Source organism: Triturus cristatus, chromosome 1_1 (assembly GCF_964204655.1).
Source record: "Triturus cristatus chromosome 1_1, aTriCri1.1, whole genome shotgun sequence".
NCBI classification, from domain to species: Eukaryota; Metazoa; Chordata; class Amphibia; order Caudata; family Salamandridae; genus Triturus; species Triturus cristatus.
The window spans coordinates 309338742-309359645 of NC_140579.1; positions in this window are offsets into that span (position 1 = coordinate 309338742).

Consider the following 20904-nt stretch of genomic DNA (forward strand, 5'->3'; position numbering starts at 1 on the left):
AAATCAGCTCTGCTGACCTGATTCTCTTCCTCTAAAAGAGATCTGCTGACCTGTTTTCTCTGGCTCTACAGCAGCTCTGCTGACCTGGTTCTCTGGCTCTAAAGCAGCTCTGCTGAACTGTTTCTTAGGCTCTAGAGCAGCTGTTTTGACTGGATTCTATGGCTCTAAAGCAGCTCTGCTGACCTGGTTCTCTGGCTTTGAAGCAGCTCTGCTGACCTAGTTCTCTGGCTATAGAGCAGCTATGCTGACCTGGTTCGCTCCCTCTAAAGCAGCTCTGCAGACCTGGTTCTTTGGCTCTAAAGCAGCTATGCTGCCCTTGTTCTCTGCCTCTAAAGCAGCTCTGCTCACCTGGTTTCCATGGCTCTACAGCAGCTCTGCTCACCTGGTTCTCTGGCTCTAGAGCAGCTCTGCTGACCTGGTTCTTAGGCTCTAGAGCAGCTCTGCTGACCTGGTTCTCTGGCTCTACAACGGCTCTGCTGACCTGGTTCTCTGGCTCTACAACGGCTCTCCTGACCTGGTTCTCTGGCTGTAAAGCAGCTCTGCTGACCTGGTTCTCTGGCTCTAAAGCAGCTCTGCTGACCTGGTTCTCTGTCTCTAGAGCAGCTATGCTGACCTAGTTCTCTGGCTCTAAAGCGGCTCTGCTGACCTGGTTCTCTGGCTCTAAAGCGGCTCTGGTGACCTGGTTCTCTCCCTCTAAAGCAGCTCTGCTGACCTGGGTTCTCTGGCTCTACAACGGCTCTGCTGTTCTGGTTCTCTGGCTCTAAAGCAGCTCTGCTGACCTAGTTCTCTGGCTTTAAAGCAGCTCTGCTGACCTGGATCTCTGCCTCTACAGCAGCTCTGCTGGCCTGGTTCTTAGGCTCTAGAGCAGCTCTGCTGACCGTGTTCTCTGGCTCTAAAGGAGCTCTGGTGACCTGGTTCTCTGGCTCTAAAGTGTCTCTGCTGACCTGATTCACTGGCTCTAAAGCGGCTCTGGTGACCTGGTGCTCTGGCTCTAAATCAGCACTGCTGACCTGATTATATGGCTCTAAAGCAGCTCTGCTGACATGGTTATATGGCCCTAAAGCAGCTCTGCTGACCTGGTTCTCCGGCTTTGAAGCAGCTCTGCTGACCTGGTTCTCTGGCTCTAGAGCATCTCTGATGACCTGGTTCTCACCCTCTAAAGCAGCTCTGCTGACCTGATTCTCTGGCTCTAAAGCTGCTCTGCTGACCTGGTTTCGCTTGTTCTACAGCAGCTCTGCGGACCTGGTTCTCTGGCTCGAAAGCAACTCTGCTGACCTGGTTCTCAGGCTCTAGAGCAGCTCTGCTGACCTTGTTTTTAGGCTCTAGAGCAACTCTGCTGACCTAGTTCTGTGGCTCTACTATGGCTCTGCTGACCTGGTTCTCAGACTCTAGAGCAGTTCTGCTGACCTGGTTCTCAGGCTCTAGAGCGGCTCTGCTGACCTGGTTCTCAGACTCTAGAGCAGCTCTGCTGACCTGGTTCTCTGGCTCTAAAGCAGCTCTGCTGACCTGGTTCTCAGGCTCTAGAGCCGTTTTGCTGACCTGGTTCTATGGCTCTAAAGCAGCTCTGCTGACCTGGTTGTTAGGTTCTAAAGCAGCTCTGCTGACCTGGTTCTATAGCTCTAAAGCAGCTCTGCTGACCTGGTTCTCTGGCTCTACAGCAGCTCTGCTGACCTTGTTCTATGGCTCTAAAGCAGCTCTGCTGACCTGGTTCTCTGGCTCTACAGCAGCTCTGCTGACCTGGTTCTTAGGCTCTAGAGCAGGTCTGCTGACCTGGTTCACTGGCTCTAAAGCAGCTCTGCTGACCTGGTTCTCTGGCTCTAAAGCAGCTCTGCTGGCGTGGTTCTCTGGCTCTAAAGCAGCTATGCTGACCTGGTTCTCTGGCTCTAAATAAGCTCTGCTGACCCGGTTCTCTCACTCTAAAGCAGCTCTGCTGACCTGTTTTCTCTGGCTCTACAGCAGCTCTGCTGACCTGGTTCTCTGGCTCTAAAGCAGCTCTGCTGACCTGGTTCTCTGGCTTTGAAGCAGCTCTGCTGACCTGGTTCTCTGGCTCTAGAGCAGCTCTGCTGACCTGGTTCTCTCCCTCTAAATCAGCTCTGCAGTCCTGGTTCTCTGGCTCTAAAGCAGCTCTGCTGACCTTGTTCTCTGCCTCTAAAGCAGCTCTGCTCACCTGGTTTCTATGGCTCTACAGCAGCTCTGCTCACCTGGTTCTCTGGCTCTAGAGCAGCTCTGCTGACCTTGTTCTTAGGCTCTAGAGCAGCTCTGCTGAACTGGTTCTCTGGATGTAAAGCAGCTCTGCTGACCTGGTTCTCTGCCGCTAGAGCAGCTCTGCTGACCTCGTTCTTAGGCTCTAGACCAGTTCTGCTGACCTGGTTCTCTGGCTCTAAAGCAACTCTGCTGACCTAGTTCTCTGGCTCTAAAGCGGCTCTGATGACCTGGTTCTATCCCTCTAGAGCAGCTCCGCTGACCTGGTTCTCTTGCTCTAGAGCAGCTCTGCTGACCTTGTTCTTAGGCTCTAGAGCAGCTCTGCTGAACTGGTTCTCTGGCTGTAAAGCAGCTCTGCTGACCTGGTTCTCTGCCTCTAGAGCAGCTCTGCTGGCCTCGTTCTTAGGCTCTAGACCAGTTCTGCTGCTCTGTTTCTCTGGCTCTATAGCAGCTCTGCTGACCTAGTTCTCTGGCTCTAAAGCGGCTCTGCTGACCTGGTTCTCTGGCTCTAAAGCGGCTCTGGTGACCTGGTTCTGTCCCTCTAAAGCAGCTCTGCTGACCTGGTTCTCTGGCTCTAAAGCAGCTCTGCTGGCGTGGTTCTCTGGCTCTAAAGCAGCTATGCTGACCTGGTTCTCTGGCTCTAAATAAGCTCTGCTGACCCGGTTCTCTCACTCTAAAGCAGCTCTGCTGACCTGTTTTCTCTGGCTCTACAGCAGCTCTGCTGACCTGGTTCTCTGGCTCTAAAGTAGCTCTGCTGAACTGTTTCTTAGGCTCTAGAGCAGCTCTGTTGACCTGATTCTATGGCTCTAAAGCAGCTCTGCTGACCTGGTTCTCTGGCTTTGAAGCAGCTCTGCTGACCTGGTTCTCTGGCTCTAGAGCAGCTCTGATGACCTGGTTCTCTCCCTCTAAATCAGCTCTGCAGTCCTGGTTCTCTGGCTCTAAAGCAGCTCTGCTGACCTTGTTCTCTGCCTCTAAAGCAGCTCTGCTCACCTGGTTTCTATGGCTCTACAGCAGCTCTGCTCACCTGGTTCTCTGGCTCTAGAGCAGCTCTGCTGACCTCATTCTTAGGCTCTAGACCAGTTCTGCTGACCTGGTTCTCTGGCTCTAAAGCGACTCTGCTGACCTAGTTCTCTGTCTCTAAAGCGGCTCTGATGACCTGGTTCTATCCCTCTAAAGCAGCTCCGCTGACCTGGTTCTCTTGATCTAGAGCAGCTCTGCTGACCTTGTTCTTAGGCTCTAGAGCAGCTCTGCTGAACTGGTTCTCTGGCTGTAAAGCAGCTCTGCTGACCTGGTTCTCTGCCTCTAGAGCAGCTCTGCTGACCTCGTTCTTAGGCTCTAGACCAGTTCTGCTGCTCTGTTTCTCTGGCTCTATAGCAGCTCTGCTGACCTAGTTCTCTGGCTCTAAAGCGGCTCTGCTGACCTGGTTCTCTGGCTCTAAAGCGGCTCTGGTGACCTGGTTCTGTCCCTCTAAAGCAGCTCTGCTGACCTTGTTCTCTTGCTCTAGAGCAGCACTGCTGACCTGGGTTCTCTGGCTCTACAACGGCTCTGCTGTTCTGGTTCTCTGGCTCTAAAGCAGCTCTGCTGACCTAGTTCTCTGGCTTTAAAGCAGCTCTGCTGACCTGGATCTCTGCCTCTACAGCAGCTCTGCTGGCCTTATTCTTAGGCTCTAGAGCAGCTCTGTTGACCTTGTTCTATGGCTCTAAGGAGCTCTGCTGACCTGGTTCTCTGGCTCTAAAGTGTGTCTGCTGAGCTGATTCACTGGCTCTAAAGTGGCTCTGGTGACCTGGTGCTCTGGCTCTAAATCAGCTCTGCTGACCTGATTCTATGGCTCTAAAGCAGCTCTGCTGACATGGTTCTATGGCTCTAAAGCAGCTCTGCTGACCTGGTTCTCTGGCTTTGAAGCAGCTCTGCTGACCTGGTTCTCTGTCTCTAGAGCATCTCTGCTGACCTGGTTCTCTCCCTCTAAAGCAGCTCTGCTGACCTGGTTTAGCTTGCTCTACAGCAGCTCTGCAGAACTGGATCTCTGGCTCGAAAGCAGCTCTGCTGACGTGGGTCTCAGGCTCTAAAGCTGCTCTACTGACCTGGTGCTCAGGCTCTACAGCAGCTCTGCTGGCCTAGTTCTCTGGCTTTAAAGCAGCTCTGCTGACCTGGATCTCTGCCTCTACAGCAGCTCTGCTGGCCTGGTTCTTAGGCTCTAGAGCAGCTCTGCTGACCTTGTTCTCTGGCTCTAAAGGAGCTCTGCTGACCTGGTTCTCTGGCTCTAAAGTGTCTCTGCTGACCTGATTCACTGGCTCTAAAGCGGCTCTGGTGACCTGGTGCTCTGGCTCTAAATCAGCTCTGCTGACCTGATTCTATGGCTCTAAAGCAGCTCTGCTGACATGGTTCTATGGTTCTAAAGCAGCTCTGCTGACCTGGTGCTCTGGCTTTGAAGCAGCTCTGCTGACCTGGTTCTCTTGCTCTAGAGCATCTCTGCTGACCTGGTTCTCTGGCTCTAAAGCTGCTCTGTTGACCTGGTTTCGCTTGCTCTACAGCAGCTCTGCGGACCTGGTTCTCTGGCTCGAAAGCAGCGATGCTGACCTGGTGATCAGGCTCTACAGCAGCTCTGCTGACCTGGTTCTCTGGCTTTGAAGCAGCTCTGCTGACCTAGTTCTCTGGCTCTAGAACAGCTCTGCTGACCTGGTTCTCCCCCTCTAAAGCAGCTCTGCAGACCTAGTTCTCTGGCTCTAAAGCAGCTCTGCTGTCCTTGTTCTCTGCCTCTAAAGCAGCTCTGATCACTTGGTTTCCATGGCTCTACAGCAGCTCTGCTCACCTGGTTTTCTGATTCTAGTGCAGATCTGCTGACCTGGTTCTTAGGCTCTAGAGCAGCTCTGCTGACCTCGTTCTCTGGCTCTAAAGCAGCTCCACTGACATGGTTCTATGGCTCTAAAGCAGCTCTGCTGTCCTGGTTCTCTGGCTTTAAAGCAGCTCTGCTGACCTGGTTCTCTGGCTCTAGAGCATCTCTGCTGACCTGGTTCTCTCCCTCTAAAGCAGCTCTGCTGACCTGATTCTCTGGCTCTAAAGCAGCTCTGCTAACCAAGTTCTCTGCCTCTAAAGCTCCTCTGCTGACCTGGTTTCGCTTGCTCTACAGCAGCTCTGCGGACCTGGTTCTCTGGCTCGAAAGCAGCTCTGCTGACCTGGTTCTCTTGCTCTAGAGCAGCACTGCTGACCTGGGTTCTCTGGCTCTACAACGGCTCTGCTGTTCTGGTTCTATGGCTCTAAAGCAGCACTGCTGACCTAGTTCTCTAGCTTTAAAGCAGCTCTGCTGACCTGGATCTCTGCCTCTACAGCAGCTCTGCTGGCCTGGTTCTTAGGCTCTAGAGCAGCTCTGATGACCTTGTTCTCTAGCTCTAAAGGAGCTCTGCTGACCTGGTTCTCTGGCTCTAAAGTATCTCTGCTGACCTGATTCACTGGCTCTAAAGCGGCTCTGGTGACCTGGTGCTCTGGCTCTAAATCAGCTCTGCTGACCTGGTTCTATGGCTCTAAAGCAGCTCTGCTGACATGGTTCTATGGCTCTAAAGCAGCTCTGTTGACCTGGTTCTCTGGCTTTGAAGCAGCTCTGCTGACCTGGTTCTCTGGCTCTAGAGCATCTCTGCTGACCTAGTTCTCTCCCTCTAAAGCAGCTCTGCTGACCTGATTCTCTGGCTCTAAAGCAGCTCTGCTAACCAAGTTCTCTGCCTCTAAAGCTGCTCTGCTGACTTGGTTTCGCTTGCTCTACAGCAGCTCTGCGGACCTGGTTCTCTGTCTCGAAAGCAGCTCTGCTGACCTGGTTCTCAGGCTCTAGAGCAGCTCTGCTGATCTTGTTTTTAGGCTCTAGAGCAGCTCTGCTGACCTAGTTCTGTGGCTCTACTATGGCTCTCCTGACCTGGTTCTCAGACTCTTGAGCAGCTCTGCTGACCTTGTTCTCAGGCACTAGAGCAGCTCTGCTGACCTGGTTCTCAGACTCTAGAGCAGCTCTGCTGACCTGGTTCTCTGGCTCTAAAGCAGCTCTGCTGACCTGGTTCTCAGGCTCTAGAGCAGCTCTGCTGACCTGTTTTTTAGGCTCTAGAGCAGCTCTGCTGACCTGGTTCTGTGGCTCTACTACGGCTCTGGTGACCTGGTGCTCTGGCTCTAAAGCAGCTCTGCTGACCTGGTTCTATGGCTCTAAAGCAGCTCTGCTGACCTGGTTCTATGGCTCTAAAGCAGCTCTGCTGACCTGGTTGTTAGGCTCTAGAGCAGCTCTGCTGACCTGGTTCTATGGCTCTAAAGCAGCTCTGCTGACCTGGTTCTCTGGCTCTACAGCAGCTCTGCTGACCTGGTTCTTAGGCTCTAGAGCAGGTCTGCTGACCTGGTTCGCTGGCTCTAATGCAGCTCTGCTGACCTGGTTCTCTGGCTCTAAAGCAGCTCTGCTGACGTGGTTCTCAGGCTCTAGAGCAGCTCTGCTGACATGTTTTTTAGGCTCTAGAGCAGCTCTGCTGACCTGGTTCTGTGGCTCTACTACGGCTCTGGTGACCTGGTGCTCTGGCTCTAAAGCAGCTCTGCTGACCTGGTTCTATGGCTCTAAAGCAGCTCTGCTGACCTGGTTCTATGGCTCTAAAGCAGCTCTGCTGACCTGGTTGTTAGGCTCTAGAGCAGCTCTGCTGATCTTGTTTTTAGGCTCTAGAGCAGCTCTGCTGACCTAGTTCTGTGGCTCTACTATGGCTCTCCTGACCTGGTTCTCAGACTCTTGAGCAGCTCTGCTGACCTGGTTCTCAGGCACTAGAGCAGCTCTGCTGACCTGGTTCTCAGACTCTAGAGCAGCTCAGCTGACCTGGTTCTCTGGCTCCAAAGCAGCTCTGCTGACCTGGTTCTCAAGCTCTAGAGCAGCTCTGCTGACCTGTTTTTTAGGCTCTAGAGCAGCTCTGCTGACCTGGTTCTGTGGCTCTACTACGGCTCTGGTGACCTGGTGCTCTGGCTCTAAAGCAGCTCTGCTGACCTGGTTCTATGGCTCTACAGCAGCTCTGCAGACCTGGTTCTATGGCTCTAAAGCAGCTCTGCTGACCTGGTTGTTAGGCTCTAGAGCAGCTCTGCTGACCTGGTTATATGGCTCTAAAGCAGCTCTGCTGACCTGGTTCTCTGGCTCTAAAGCAGCTCTGCTGGCGTGGTTCTCTGGCTCTAAAGCTGCTATGCTGACCTGGTTCTCTGGCTCTAAATCAGCTCTGCTGACCTGATTCTCTTCCTCTAAAAGAGCTCTGCTGACCTGTTTTCTCTGGCTCTACAGCAGCTCTGCAGACCTGGTTCTATGGCTCTAAAGCAGCTCTACTGACCTGGTTGTTAGGCTCTAGAGCAGCTCTGCTGACCTGGTTCTATGGCTCTAAAGCAGCTCTGCTGACCTGGTTCTCTGGCGGCTCTACAGCAGCTCTGCTGACATGGTTCTTAGGCTCTAGAGCAGGTCTGCTGACCTGGTTCGCTGGCTCTAATGCAGCTCTGCTGACCTGGTTCTCTGGCTCTAAAGCAGCTCTGCAGGCGTGGTTCTCTGGCTCTAAAGCAGCTATGCTGACCTGGTTCTCTGGCTCTAAATCAGCTCTGCTGACCTGATTCTCTTCCTCTAAAAGATCTCTGCTGACCTGTTTTCACTGCCTCTAAAGCTCCTCTGCTGACCTGGTTTCGCTTGCTCTACAGCAGCTCTGCGGACCTGGTTCTCTGGCTCGAAAGCAGCTCTGCTGACCTGGTTCTCTTGCTCTAGAGCAGCACTGCTGACCTGGGTTCTCTGGCTCTACAACGGCTCTGCTGTTCTGGTTCTATGGCTCTAAAGCAGCTCTGCTGACCTGGATCTCTGCCTCTACAGCAGCTCTGCTGGCCTGGTTCTTAGGCTCTAGAGCAGCTCTGATGACCTTGTTCTCTAGCTCTAAAGGAGCTCTGCTGACCTGGTTCTCAGGCTCTAAAGTGTCTCTGCTGACCTGATTCACTGGCTCTAAAGCGGCTCTAGTGACCTGGTGCTCCGGCTCTGAATCAGCTCTGCTGACCTGGTTCTATGGCTCTAAAGCAGCTCTGCTGACATGGTTCTATGGCTCTAAAGCAGCTCTGCTGACCTGGTTCTCTGGCTTTGAAGCAACTCTGCTGACCTGATTCTCTGGCTCTAAAGCAGCTCTGCTAACCAAGTTCTCTGCCTCTAAAGCTGCTCTGCTGACCTGGTTTCGCTTGCTCTACAGCAGCTCAGCGGACCTGGTTCTCTGTCTCGAAAGCAGCTCTGCTGACCTGGTTCTCAGGCTCTAGAGCAGCTCTGCTGATCTTGTTTTTAGGCTCTAGAGCAGCTCTGCTGACCTAGTTCTGTGGCTCTACTATGGCTCTCCTGACCTGGTTCTCAGACTCTTGAACAGCTCTGCTGACCTGGTTCTCAGGCACTAGAGCAGCTCTGCTGACCTAGTTCTCAGACTCTAGAGCAGCTCAGCTGACCTGGTTCTCTGGCTCCAAAGCAGCTCTGCTGACCTGGTTCTCAGGCTCTAGAGCAGCTCTGCTGACCTGTTTTTTAGGCTCTAGAGCAACTCTGCTGACCTGGTTCTGTGGCTCTACTACGGCTCTGGTGACCTGGTGCTCTGGCTCTAAAGCAGCTCTGCTGACCTGGTTCTATGGCTCTAAAGCAGCTCTGCTGACTTGGTTCTATGGGTCTAAAGCAGCTCTGCTGACCTGGTTGTTAGGCTCTAGAGCAGCTCTGCTGATCTTGTTTTTAGGCTCTAGAGCAGCTCTGCTGACCTAGTTCTGTGGCTCTACTATGGCTCTCCTGACCTGGTTCTCAGACTCTTGAGCAGCTCAGCTGACCTGGTTCTCTGGCTCCAAAGCAGCTCTGCTGACCTGGTTCTCAGGCTCTAGAGCAGCTCTGCTGACCTGTTTTTTAGGCTCTAGAGCAGCTCTGCTGACCTGGTTCTGTGGCTCTACTACGGCTCTGGTGACCTGGTGCTCTGGCTCTAAAGCAGCTCTGCTGACCTGGTTCTATGGCTCTAAAGCAGCTCTGCTGACCTGGTTCTATGGCTCTAAAGCAGCTCTACTGACCTGGTTGTTAGGCTCTAGAGCAGCTCTGCTGACCTGGTTCTATGACTCTAAAGCAGCTCTGCTGACCTGGTTCTCTGGCTCTACAGCAGCTCTGCTGACCTGGTTCTTAGGCTCTAGAGCAGGTCTGCTGACCTGGTTCGCTGGCTCTAATGCAGCTCTGCTGACCTGGTTCTCTGGCTCTAAAGCAGCTCTGCTGACCTGGTTCTCTGGCTCCAAAGCAGCTCTGCTGACCTGGTTCTCAGGCTCTAGAGCAGCTCTGCTGACCTGTTTTTTAGGCTCTAGAGCAGCTCTGCTGACCTGGTTCTGTGGCTCTACTACGGCTCTGGTGACCTGGTGCTATGGCTCTAAAGCAGCTCTGCTGACCTGGTTCTATGGCTCTAAAGCAGCTCTGCTGACCTGGTTCTATGGCTCTAAAGCAGCTCTGCTGACCTGGTTGTTAGGCTCTAGAGCAGCTCTGCTGATCTTGTTTTTAGGCTCTAGAGCAGCTCTGCTGACCTAGTTCTGTGGCTCTACTATGGCTCTCCTGACCTGGTTCTCAGACTCTTGAGCAGCTCTGCTGACCTGGTTCTCAGGCACTAGAGCAGCTCTGCTGACCTGGTTCTCAGACTCTAGAGCAGCTCAGCTGACCTGGTTCTCTGGCTCCAAAGCAGCTCTGCTGACCTGGTTCTCAGGCTCTAGAGCAGCTCTGCTGACCTGTTTTTTAGGCTCTAGAGCAGCTCTGCTGACCTGGTTCTGTGGCTCTACTACGGATCTGGTGACCTGGTGCTCTGGCTCTAAAGCAGCTCTGCTGACCTGGTTCTATGGCTCTACAGCAGCTCTGCAGACCTGGTTCTATGGCTCTAAAGCAGCTCTGCTGACCTGGTTGTTAGGCTCTAGAGCAGCTCTGCTGACCTGGTTCTATGGCTCTAAAGCAGCTCTGCTGACCTGGTTCTCTGGCTCTAAAGCAGCTCTGCTGGCGTGGTTCTCTGGCTCTAAAGCTGCTATGCTGACCTGGTTCTCTGGCTCTAAATCAGCTCTGCTGACCTGATTCTCTTCCTCTAAAAGAGCTCTGCTGACCTGTTTTCACTGCCTCTAAAGCTCCTCTGCTGACCTGGTTTCGCTTGCTCTACAGCAGCAATGCGGACCTGGTTCTCTGGCTCGAAAGCAGCTCTGCTGACCTGGTTCGCTTGCTCTAGAACAGCACTGCTGACCTGGGTTCTCTGGCTCTACAACGGCTCTGCTTTTCTGGTTCTATGGCTCTAAAGCAGCTCTGCTGACCTGGATCTCTGCCTCTACAGCAGCTCTGCTTGCCTGGTTCTTAGGCTCTAGAGCAGCTCTGATGACCTTGTTCTCTAGCTCTAAAGGAGCTCTGCTGACCTGGTTCTCTGGCTCTAAAGTGTCTCTGCTGACCTGATTCACTGGCTCTAAAGCGGCTCTGGTGACCTGGTGCTCCGGCTCTAAAGCAGCTCTGCTGACCTGGTTCTATGGCTCTAAAGCAGCTCTGCTGACCTGGTTCTATGGCTCTAAAGCAGCTCTGCTGACCTGGTTGTTAGGCTCTAGAGCAGCTCTGCTGACCTGGTTCTATGGCTCTAAAGCAGCTCTGCTGACCTGGTTCTCTGGCTCTACAGCAGCTCTGCTGACCTGGTTCTTAGGCTCTAGAGCAGGTCTGCTGACCTGGTTCGCTGGCTCTAATGCAGCTCTGCTGACCTGGTTCTCTGGCTCTAAAGCAGCTCTGCTGACGTGGTTCTCTGGCTCTAAGGCAGCTATGCTGACCTGGTTCTCTGGCTCTAAATCAGCTCTTCTGACCTGATTCTCTTCCTCTTAAAGAGCTCTGCTGACCTGTTTTCACTGCCTCTAAAGCTCCTCTGCTGACCTGGTTTCGCTTGCTCTACAGCAGCTCTGCGGACCTGGTTCTCTGGCTCGAAAGCAGCTCTGCTGACCTGGTTCTCTTGCTCTAGAGCAGCACTGCTGCCCTGGGTTCTCTGGCTCTACAACGGCTCTGCTGTTCTGGTTCTATGGCTCTAAAGCAGCTCTGCTGACCTGGATCTCTGCCTCTACATCAGCTCTGCTGGCCTGGTTCTTAGGCTCTAGAGCAGCTCTGATGACCTTGTTCTCTAGCTCTAAAGGAGCTCTGCTGACCTGGTTCTCTGGCTCTAAAGTGTCTCTGCTGACCTGATTCACTGGCTCTAAAGCGGCTCTGGTGACCTGGTGCTCCGGCTCTGAATCAGCTCTGCTGACCTGGTTCTATGGCTCTAAAGCAGCTCTGCTGACCTGGTTCTATGGCTCTAAAGCAGCTCTGCTGACCTGGTTGTTAGGCTCTAGAGCAGCTCTGCTGACCTGGTTCTATGGCTCTAAAGCAGCTCTGCTGACCTGGTTCTCTGGCTCTACAGCAGCTCTGCTGACCTGGTTCTTAGGCTCTAGAGCAGGTCTGCTGACCTGGTTCGCTGGCTCTAATGCAGCTCTGCTGACCTGGTTCTCTGGCTCTAAAGGAGCTCTGCTGACGTGGTTCTCTGGCTCTACAGCAGCTATGCTGACCTGGTTCTCTGGCTCTAAATCAGCTCTGCTGACCTGATTCTCTTCCTCTAAAAGAGCTCTGCTGACCTGTTTTCTCTGGCTCTACAGCAGCTCTGCAGACCTGGTTCTATGGCTCTAAAGCAGCTCTGCTGACCTGGTTCTCTGGCTCTAAAGCAGCTCTGCTGGCGTGGTTCTCTGGCTCTAAAGCAGCTATGCTGACCTGGTTCTCTGGCTCTAAATCAGCTCTGCTGACCTGATTCTCTTCCTCTAAAAGAGCTCTGCTGACCTGTTTTCACTGCCTCTAAAGCTCCTCTGCTGACCTGGTTTCGCTTGCTCAACAGCAGCTCTGCGGACCTGGTTCTCTGGCTCGAAAGCAGCTCTGCTGACCTGGTTCTCTTGCTCTAGAGCAGCACTGCTGACCTGGGTTCTCTGGCTCTACAACGGCTCTGCTGTTCTGGTTCTATGGCTCTAAAGCAGCTCTGCTGACCTGGATCTCTGCCTCTACAGCAGCTCTGCTGGCCTGGTTCTTAGGCTCTAGAGCAGCTCTGATGACCTTGTTCTCTAGCTCTAAAGGAGCTCTGCTGACCTGGTTCTCTGGCTCTAAAGTGTCTCTGCTGACCTGATTCACTGGCTCTAAAGCGGCTCTAGTGACCTGGTGCTCCGGCTCTGAATCAGCTCTGCTGACCTGGTTCTATGGCTCTAAAGCAGCTCTGCTGACATGGTTCTATGGCTCTAAAGCAGCTCTGCTGACCTGGTTCTCTGGCTTTGAAGCAGCTCTGCTGACCTGATTCTCTGGCTCTAAAGCAGCTCTGCTAACCAAGTTCTCTGCCTCTAAAGCTGCTCTGCTGACCTGGTTTCGCTTGCTCTACAGCAGCTCAGCGGACCTGGTTCTCTGTCTCGAAAGCAGCTCTGCTGACCTGGTTCTCAGGCTCTAGAGCAGCTCTGCTGATCTTGTTTTTAGGCTCTAGAGCAGCTCTGCTGACCTAGTTCTGTGGCTCTACTATGGCTCTCCTGACCTGGTTCTCAGACTCTTGAGCAGCTCTGCTGACCTGGTTCTCAGGCACTAGAGCAGCTCTGCTGACCTGGTTCTCAGACTCTAGAGCAGCTCAGCTGACCTGGTTCTCTGGCTCCAAAGCAGCTCTGCTGACCTGGTTCTCAGGCTCTAGAGCAGCTCTGCTGACATGTTTTTTAGGCTCTAGAGCAGCTCTGCTGACCTGGTTCTGTGGCTCTACTACGGCTCTGGTGACCTGGTGCTCTGGCTCTATAGCAGCTCTGCTGACCTGGTTCTATGGCTCTAAAGCAGCTTTGCTGACCTGGTTCTATGGCTCTAAAGCAGCTCTGCTGACCTGGTTGTTAGGCTCTAGAGCAGCTCTGCTGATCTTGTTTTTAGGCTCTAGAGCAGCTCTGCTGACCTAGTTCTTTGGCTCTACTATGGCTCTCCTGACCTGGTTCTCAGACTCTTGAGCAGCTCTGCTGACCTGGTTCTCAGGCACTAGAGCAGCTCTGCTGACCTGGTTCTCAGACTCTAGAGCAGCTCAGCTGACCTGGTTCTCTGGCTCCAAAGCAGCTCTGCTGACCTGGTTCTCAAGCTCTAGAGCAGCTCTGCTAACCTGTTTTTAGGCTCTAGAGCAGCTCTGCTGACCTGGTTCTGTGGCTCTACTACGGCTCTGGTGACCTGGTGCTCTGGCTCTAAAGCAGCTCTGCTGACCTGGTTCTATGGCTCTACAGCAGCTCTGCAGACCTGGTTCTATGGCTCTAAAGCAGCTCTGCTGACCTGGTTGTTAGGCTCTAGAGCAGCTCTGCTGACCTGGTTATATGGCTCTAAAGCAGCTCTGCTGACCTGGTTCTCTGGCTCTAAAGCAGCTCTGCTGGCGTGGTTCTCTGGCTCTAAAGCTGCTATGCTGACCTGGTTCTCTGGCTCTAAATCAGCTCTTCTGACCTGATTCTCTTCCTCTAAAAGAGCTCTGCTGACCTGTTTTCACTGCCTCTAAAGCTCCTCTGCTGACCTGGTTTCGCTTGCTCTACAGCAGCTCTGCGGACCTGGTTCTCTGGCTCGAAAGCAGCTCTGCTGACCTGGTTCTCTTGCTCTAGAGCAGCACTGCTGACCTGGGTTCTCTGGCTCTACAACGGCTCTGCTGTTCTGGTTCTATGGCTCTAAAGCAGCTCTGCTGACCTGGATCTCTGCCTCTACATCAGCTCTGCTGGCCTGGTTCTTAGGCTCTAGAGCAGCTCTGATGACCTTGTTCTCTAGCTCTAAAGGAGCTCTGCTGACCTGGTTCTCTGGCTCTAAAGTGTCTCTGCTGACCTGATTCACTGGCTCTAAAGCGGCTCTGGAGACCTGGTGCTCCGGCTCTAAAGCAGTTCTGCTGACCTGGTTCTATTGCTCTAAAGCAGCTCTGCTGACCTGGTTCTATGGCTCTAAAGCAGCTCTGCTGACCTGGTTGTTAGGCTCTAGAGCAGCTCTGCTGACCTGGTTCTATGGCTCTAAAGCAGCTCTGCTGACCTGGTTCTCTGGCTCTACAGCAGCTCTGCTGACCTGGTTCTTAGGCTCTAGAGCAGGTCTGCTGACCTGGTTCGCTGGCTCTAATGCAGCTCTGTTGACCTGGTTCTCTGGCTCTAAAGCAGCACTGCTGACGTGGTTCTCTGGCTCTAAAGCAGCTATGCTGACCTGGTTCTCTGGCTCTAAATCAGCTCTGCTGACCTGATTCTCTTCCTCTAAAAGAGCTCTGCTGACCTGTTTTCTCTGGCTCTACAGCAGCTCTGCAGACCTGGTTCTATGGCTCTAAAGCAGCTCTGCTGACCTGGTTCTCTTGCTCTAGAGCAGCACTGCTGACCTGGGTTCTCTGGCTCTACAACGGCTCTGCTGTTCTGGTTCTATGGCTCTAAAGCAGCTCTGCTGACCTGGATCTCTGCCTCTACAGCAGCTCTGCTGGCCTGGTTCTTAGGCTCTAGAGCAGCTCTGATGACCTTGTTCTCTAGCTCTAAAGGAGCTCTGCTGACCTGGTTCTCTGGCTCTAAAGTGTCTCTGCTGACCTGATTCACTGGCTCTAAAGCGGCTCTAGTGACCTGGTGCTCCGGCTCTGAATCAGCTCTGCTGACCTGGTTCTATGGCTCTAAAGCAGCTCTGCTGACATGGTTCTATGGCTCTAAAGCAGCTCTGCTGACCTGGTTCTCTGGCTTTGAAGCAGCTCTGCTGACCTGATTCTCTGGCTCCAAAGCAGCTCTGCTAACCAAGTTCTCTGCCTCTAAAGCTGCTCTGCTGACCTGGTTTCGCTTGCTCTACAGCAGCTCAGCGGACCTGGTTCTCTGTCTCGAAAGCAGCTCTGCTGACCTGGTTCTCAGGCTCTAGAGCAGCTCTGCTGATCTTGTTTTTAGGCTCTAGAGCAGCTCTGCTGACCTAGTTCTGTGGCTCTACTATGGCTCTCCTGACCTGGTTCTCAGACTCTTGAGCAGCTCTGCTGACCTGGTTCTCAGGCACTAGAGCAGCTCTGCTGACCTGGTTCTCAGACTCTAGAGCAGCTCAGCTGACCTGGTTCTCTGGCTCCAAAGCAGCTCTGCTGACCTGGTTCTCAGGCTCTAGAGCAGCTCTGCTGACATGTTTTTTAGGCTCTAGAGCAGCTCTGCTGACCTGGTTCTGTGGCTCTACTACGGCTCTGGTGACCTGGTGCTCTGGCTCTATAGCAGCTCTGCTGACCTGGTTCTATGGCTCTAAAGCAGCTCTGCTGACCTGGTTCTATGGCTCTAAAGCAGCTCTGCTGACCTGGTTGTTAGGCTCTAGAGCAGCTCTGCTGATCTTGTTTTTAGGCTCTAGAGCAGCTCTGCTGACCTAGTTCTTTGGCTCTACTATGGCTCTCCTGACCTGGTTCTCAGACTCTTGAGCAGCTCTGCTGACCTGGTTCTCAGGCACTAGAGCAGCTCTGCTGACCTGGTTCTCAGACTCTAGAGCAGCTCAGCTGACCTGGTTCTCTGGCTCCAAAGCAGCTCTGCTGACCTGGTTCTCAAGCTCTAGAGCAGCTCTGCTGACCTGTTTTTTAGGCTCTAGAGCAGCTCTGCTGACCTGGTTCTGTGGCTCTACTACGGCTCTGGTGACCTGGTGCTCTGGCTCTAAAGCAGCTCTGCTGACCTGGTTCTATGGCTCTACAGCAGCTCTGCAGACCTGGTTCTATGGCTCTAAAGCAGCTCTGCTGACCTGGTTGTTAGGCTCTAGAGCAGCTCTGCTGACCTGGTTACATGGCTCTAAAGCAGCTCTGCTGACCTGGTTCTCTGGCTCTAAAGCAGCTCTGCTGGCGTGGTTCTCTGGCTCTAAAGCTGCTATGCTGACCTGGTTCTCTGGCTCTAAATCAGCTCTTCTGACCTGATTCTCTTCCTCTAAAAGAGCTCTGCTGACCTGTTTTCACTGCCTCTAAAGCTCCTCTGCTGACCTGGTTTCGCTTGCTCTACAGCAGCTCTGCGGACCTGGTTCTCTGGCTCGAAAGCAGCTCTGCTGACCTGGTTCTCTTGCTCTAGAGCAGCACTGCTGACCTGGGTTCTCTGGCTCTACAACGGCTCTGCTGTTCTGGTTCTATGGCTCTAAAGCAGCTCTGCTGACCTGGATCTCTGCCTCTACATCAGCTCTGCTGGCCTGGTTCTTAGGCTCTAGAGCAGCTCTGATGACCTTGTTCTCTAGCTCTAAAGGAGCTCTGCTGACCTGGTTCTCTGGCTCTAAAGTGTCTCTGCTGACCTGATTCACTGGCTCTAAAGCGGCTCTGGAGACCTGGTGCTCCGGCTCTAAAGCAGTTCTGCTGACCTGGTTCTATTGCTCTAAAGCAGCTCTGCTGACCTGGTTCTATGGCTCTAAAGCAGCTCTGCTGACCTGGTTGTTAGGCTCTAGAGCAGCTCTGCTGACCTGGTTCTATGGCTCTAAAGCAGCTCTGCTGACCTGGTTCTCTGGCTCTACAGCAGCTCTGCTGACCTGGTTCTTAGGCTCTAGAGCAGGTCTGCTGACCTGGTTCGCTGGCTCTAATGCAGCTCTGTTGACCTGGTTCTCTGGCTCTAAAGCAGCACTGCTGACGTGGTTCTCTGGCTCTAAAGCAGCTATGCTGACCTGGTTCTCTGGCTCTAAATCAGCTCTGCTGACCTGATTCTCTTCCTCTAAAAGAGCTCTGCTGACCTGTTTTCTCTGGCTCTACAGCAGCTCTGCAGACCTGGTTCTATGGCTCTAAAGCAGCTCTGCTGACCTGGTCGTTAGGCTCTAGAGCAGCTCTGCTGACCTGGTTCTATGGCTCTAAAGCAGCTCTGCTGACCTGGTTCTCTGGCTCTACAGCAGCTCTGCTGACCTGGTTCTTAGGCTCTAGAGAAGGTCTGCTGACCTGGTTCGCTGGCTCTAATGCAGCTCTGCTGACCTGGTTCTCTGGCTCTAAAGCAGCTCTGCTGGCGTGGTTCTCTGGCTCTAAAGCAGCTATGCTGACCTGGTTCTCTGGCTCTAAATCAGCTCTGCTGACCTGATTCTCTTCCTCTAAAAGAGCTCTGCTGACCTGTTTTCACTGCCTCTAAAGCTCCTCTGCTGACCGGGTTTCGCTTGCTCTACAGCAGCTCTGCGGACCTGGTTCTCTGGCTCGAAAGCAGCTCTGCTGACCTGGTTCTCTTGCTCTAGAGCAGCACTGCTGACCTGGGTTCTCTGGCTCTACAACGGCTCTGCTGTTCTGGTTCTATGGCTCTAAAGCAGCTCTGCTGACCTGGATCTCTGCCTCAACAGCAGCTCTGCTGGCCTGGTTCTTAGGCTCTAGAGCAGCTCTGATGACCTTGTTCTCTAGCTCTAAAGGAGCTCTGCTGACCTGGTTCTCTGGCTCTAAAGTGTCTCTGCTGACCTTATTCACTGGCTCTAAAGTGGCTCTAGTGACCTAGTGCTCCGGCTCTGAATCAGCTCTGCTGACCTGGTTCTATGGCTCTAAAGCAGCTCTGCTGACATGGTTCTATGGCTCTAAAGCAGCTCTGCTGACCTGGTTCTCTGGCTTTGAAGCAGCTCTGCTGACCTGATTCTCTGGCTCTAAAGCAGCTCTGCTAACCAAGTTCTCTGCCTCTAAAGCTGCTCTGCTGACATGGTTTCGCTTGCTCTACAGCAGCTCAGCGGACCTGGTTCTCTGTCTCGAAAGCAGCTCTGCTGACCTGGTTCTCAGGCTCTAGAGCAGCTCTGCTGATCTTGTTTTTAGGCTCTAGAGCAGCTCTGCTGACCTAGTTCTGTGGCTCTACTATGGCTCTCCTGACCTGGTTCTCAGACTCTTGAGCAGCTCTGCTGACCTGGTTCTCAGGCACTAGAGCAGCTCTGCTGACCTGGTTCTCAGACTCTAGAGCAGCTCAGCTGACCTGGTTCTCTGGCTCCAAAGCAGCTCTGCTGACCTGGTTCTCAGGCTCTAGAGCAGCTCTGCTGACCTGTTTTTAGGCTCTAGAGCAGCTCTGCTGACCTGGTTCTGTGGCTCTACTACGGCTCTGGTGACCTGGTGCTCTGGCTCTAAAGCAGCTCTGCTGACCTGGTTCTATGGCTCTAAAGCAGCTCTGCTGACCTGGTTGTTAGGCTCTAGAGCAGCTCTGCTGATCTTGTTTTTAGGCTCTAGAGCAGCTCTGCTGACCTAGTTCTGTGGCTCTACTATGGCTCTCCTGCCCTGGTTCTCAGACTCTTGAGCAGCTCTGCTGACCTGGTTCTCAGGCACTAGAGCAGCTCTGCTGACCTGGTTCTCAGACTCTAGAGCAGCTCAGCTGACCTGGTTCTCTGGCTCCAAAGCAGCTCTGCTGACCTGGTTCTCAGGCTCTAGAGCAGCTCTGCTGACCTGTTTTTTAGGCTCTAGAGCAGCTCTGCTGACCTGGTTCTGTGGCTCTACTACGGCTCTGGTGACCTGGTGCTCTGGCTGTAAAGCAGCTCTGCTGACCTGGTTCTATGGCTCTACAGCAGATCTGCAGACCTGGTTCTATGGCTCTAAAGCAGCTCTGCTGACCTGGTTGTTAGGCTCTAGAGCAGCTCTGCTGACCTGGTTCTATGGCTCTAAAGCAGCTCTGCTGACCTGGTTCTCTGGCTCTGCAGCAGCTCTGCTGACCTGGTTCTTAGGCTCTAGAGCAGGTCTGCTGACCTGGTTCGCTGGCTCTAATGCAGCTCTGCTGACCTGGTTCTCTGGCTCTAAAGCAGCTCTGCTGGCGTGGTTCTCTGGCTCTAAAGCTGCTATGCTGACCTGGTTCTCTGGCTCTAAATCAGCTCTGCTGACCTGATTCTCTTCCTCTAAAAGAGCTCTGCTGACCTGTTTTCACTGCCTCTAAAGCTCCTCTGCTGACCTGGTTTCGCTTGCTCTACAGCAGCTCTGCGGACCTGGTTCTCTGGCTCGAAAGCAGCTCTGCTGACCTGGTTCTCTTGCTCTAGAGCAGCACTGCTGACCTGGGTTCTCTGGCTCTACAACGGCTCTGATGTTCTGGTTCTATGGCTCTAAAGCAGCTCTGCTGACCTGGATCTCTGGCTTTAAAGCAGCTCTGCTGACCTGGTTCTCTGGCTCTAAAGCATCTCTGCTGACAAGGTTCTATGGCTCTAAAGCAGCTCTGCTGACCTGGTTCTCTGGCTTTAAAGCAGCTCTGCTGACCTGGTTCTCTGGCTCTAAAGCATCTCTGCTGACCTAGTTCTATCCCTCTAAAACAGCTCTGCTGACCTGATTCTCTGGCTCTAAAGCAGCTCTGCTAACCAAGTTCTCTGCCTCTAAAGCTGCTCTGCTGACCTGGTTTCGCTTGCTCTACAGCAGCTCTGCGGACCTGGTTCTCTGGCTCGAAAGCAGCTCTGCTGACCTGGTTCTCAGGCTCTAGAGCAGCTCTGCTGACCTTGTTTTTAGGCTCTAGAGCAGCTCTGCTGACCTAGTTCTGTGGCTCTACTATGGCTCTGCTGACCTGGTTCTCAGACTCTAGAGCAGCTCTGCTGACCTGGTTCTCAGGCACTAGAGCAGCTCTGCTGACCTGGTTCTCAGACTCTAGAGCAGCTCTGCTGAGCTGGTTCTCTGGCTCTAAAGCAGCTCTGGTGACCTGGTGCTCTGGCTCTAAAGCAGCTCTGCTGACCTGGTTCTATGGCTCTAAAGCAGCTCTGCTGACCTGGTTCTATGGCTCTAAAGCAGCTCTGCTGACCTGGTTGTTAGGCTCTAGAGCAGCTCTGCTGACCTGGTTCTATGGCTCTAAAGCAGCTCTGCTGACCTGGTTCTCTGGCTCTACAGCAGCTCTGCTGACCTGGTTCTTAGGCTCTAGAGCAGGTCTGCTGACCTGGTTCGCTGGCTCTAATGCAGCTCTGCTGACCTGGTTCACTGTCTCTAAAGCAGCTCTGCTGACGTGGTTCTCTGGCTCTAACGCAGCTATGCTGACCTGGTTCTCTGGCTCTAAATAAGCTCTGCTGACCTGATTCTCTTCCTCTAAAAGAGCTCTGCTGACCTGTTTTCTCTGGCTCTACAGCAGCTCTGCTGACCTGGTTCTCTGGCTCTAAAGCAGCTCTGCTGAACTGTTTCTTAGGCTCTAGAGCAGCTGTTTTGACCGGATTCTATGACTCTAAAGCAGCTCTGCTGACCTGGTTCTCTGGCTTTGAAGCAGCTCTGCTGACCTAGTTCTCTGGCTCTAGAGCAGCTATGCTGACCTGGTTCGCTCCCTCTAAAGCAGCTCTGCAGACCTGGTTCTTTGGCTCTAAAGCAGCTATGCTGCCCTTGTTCTCTGCCTCTAAAGCAGCTCTGCTCACCTGGTTTCCATGGCTCTACAGCAGCTCTGCTCACCTGGTTCTCTGACTCTAGAGCAGCTCTGCTGACCTGGTTCTTAGGCTCTAGAGCAGCTCTGCTGACCTGGTTCTCTGGCTCTACAACGGCTCTGCTGACCTGGTTCTCTGGCTCTACAACGGCTCTCCTGACCTGGTTCTCTGGCTGTAAAGCAGCTCTGCTGACCTGGTTCTTTGGCTCTAAAGCAGCTCTGCTGACCTAGTTCTATCCCTCTAAAACAGCTCTGCTGACCTGATTCTCTGGCTCTAAAGCAGCTCTGCTAACCAAGTTCTCTGCCTCTAAAGCTGCTCTGCTGACCTGGTTTCGCTTGCTCTACAGCAGCTCTGCGGACCTGGTTCTCTGGCTCGAAAGCAGCTCTGCTGACCTGGTTCTCAGGCTCTAGAGCAGCTCTGCTGACCTTGTTTTTAGG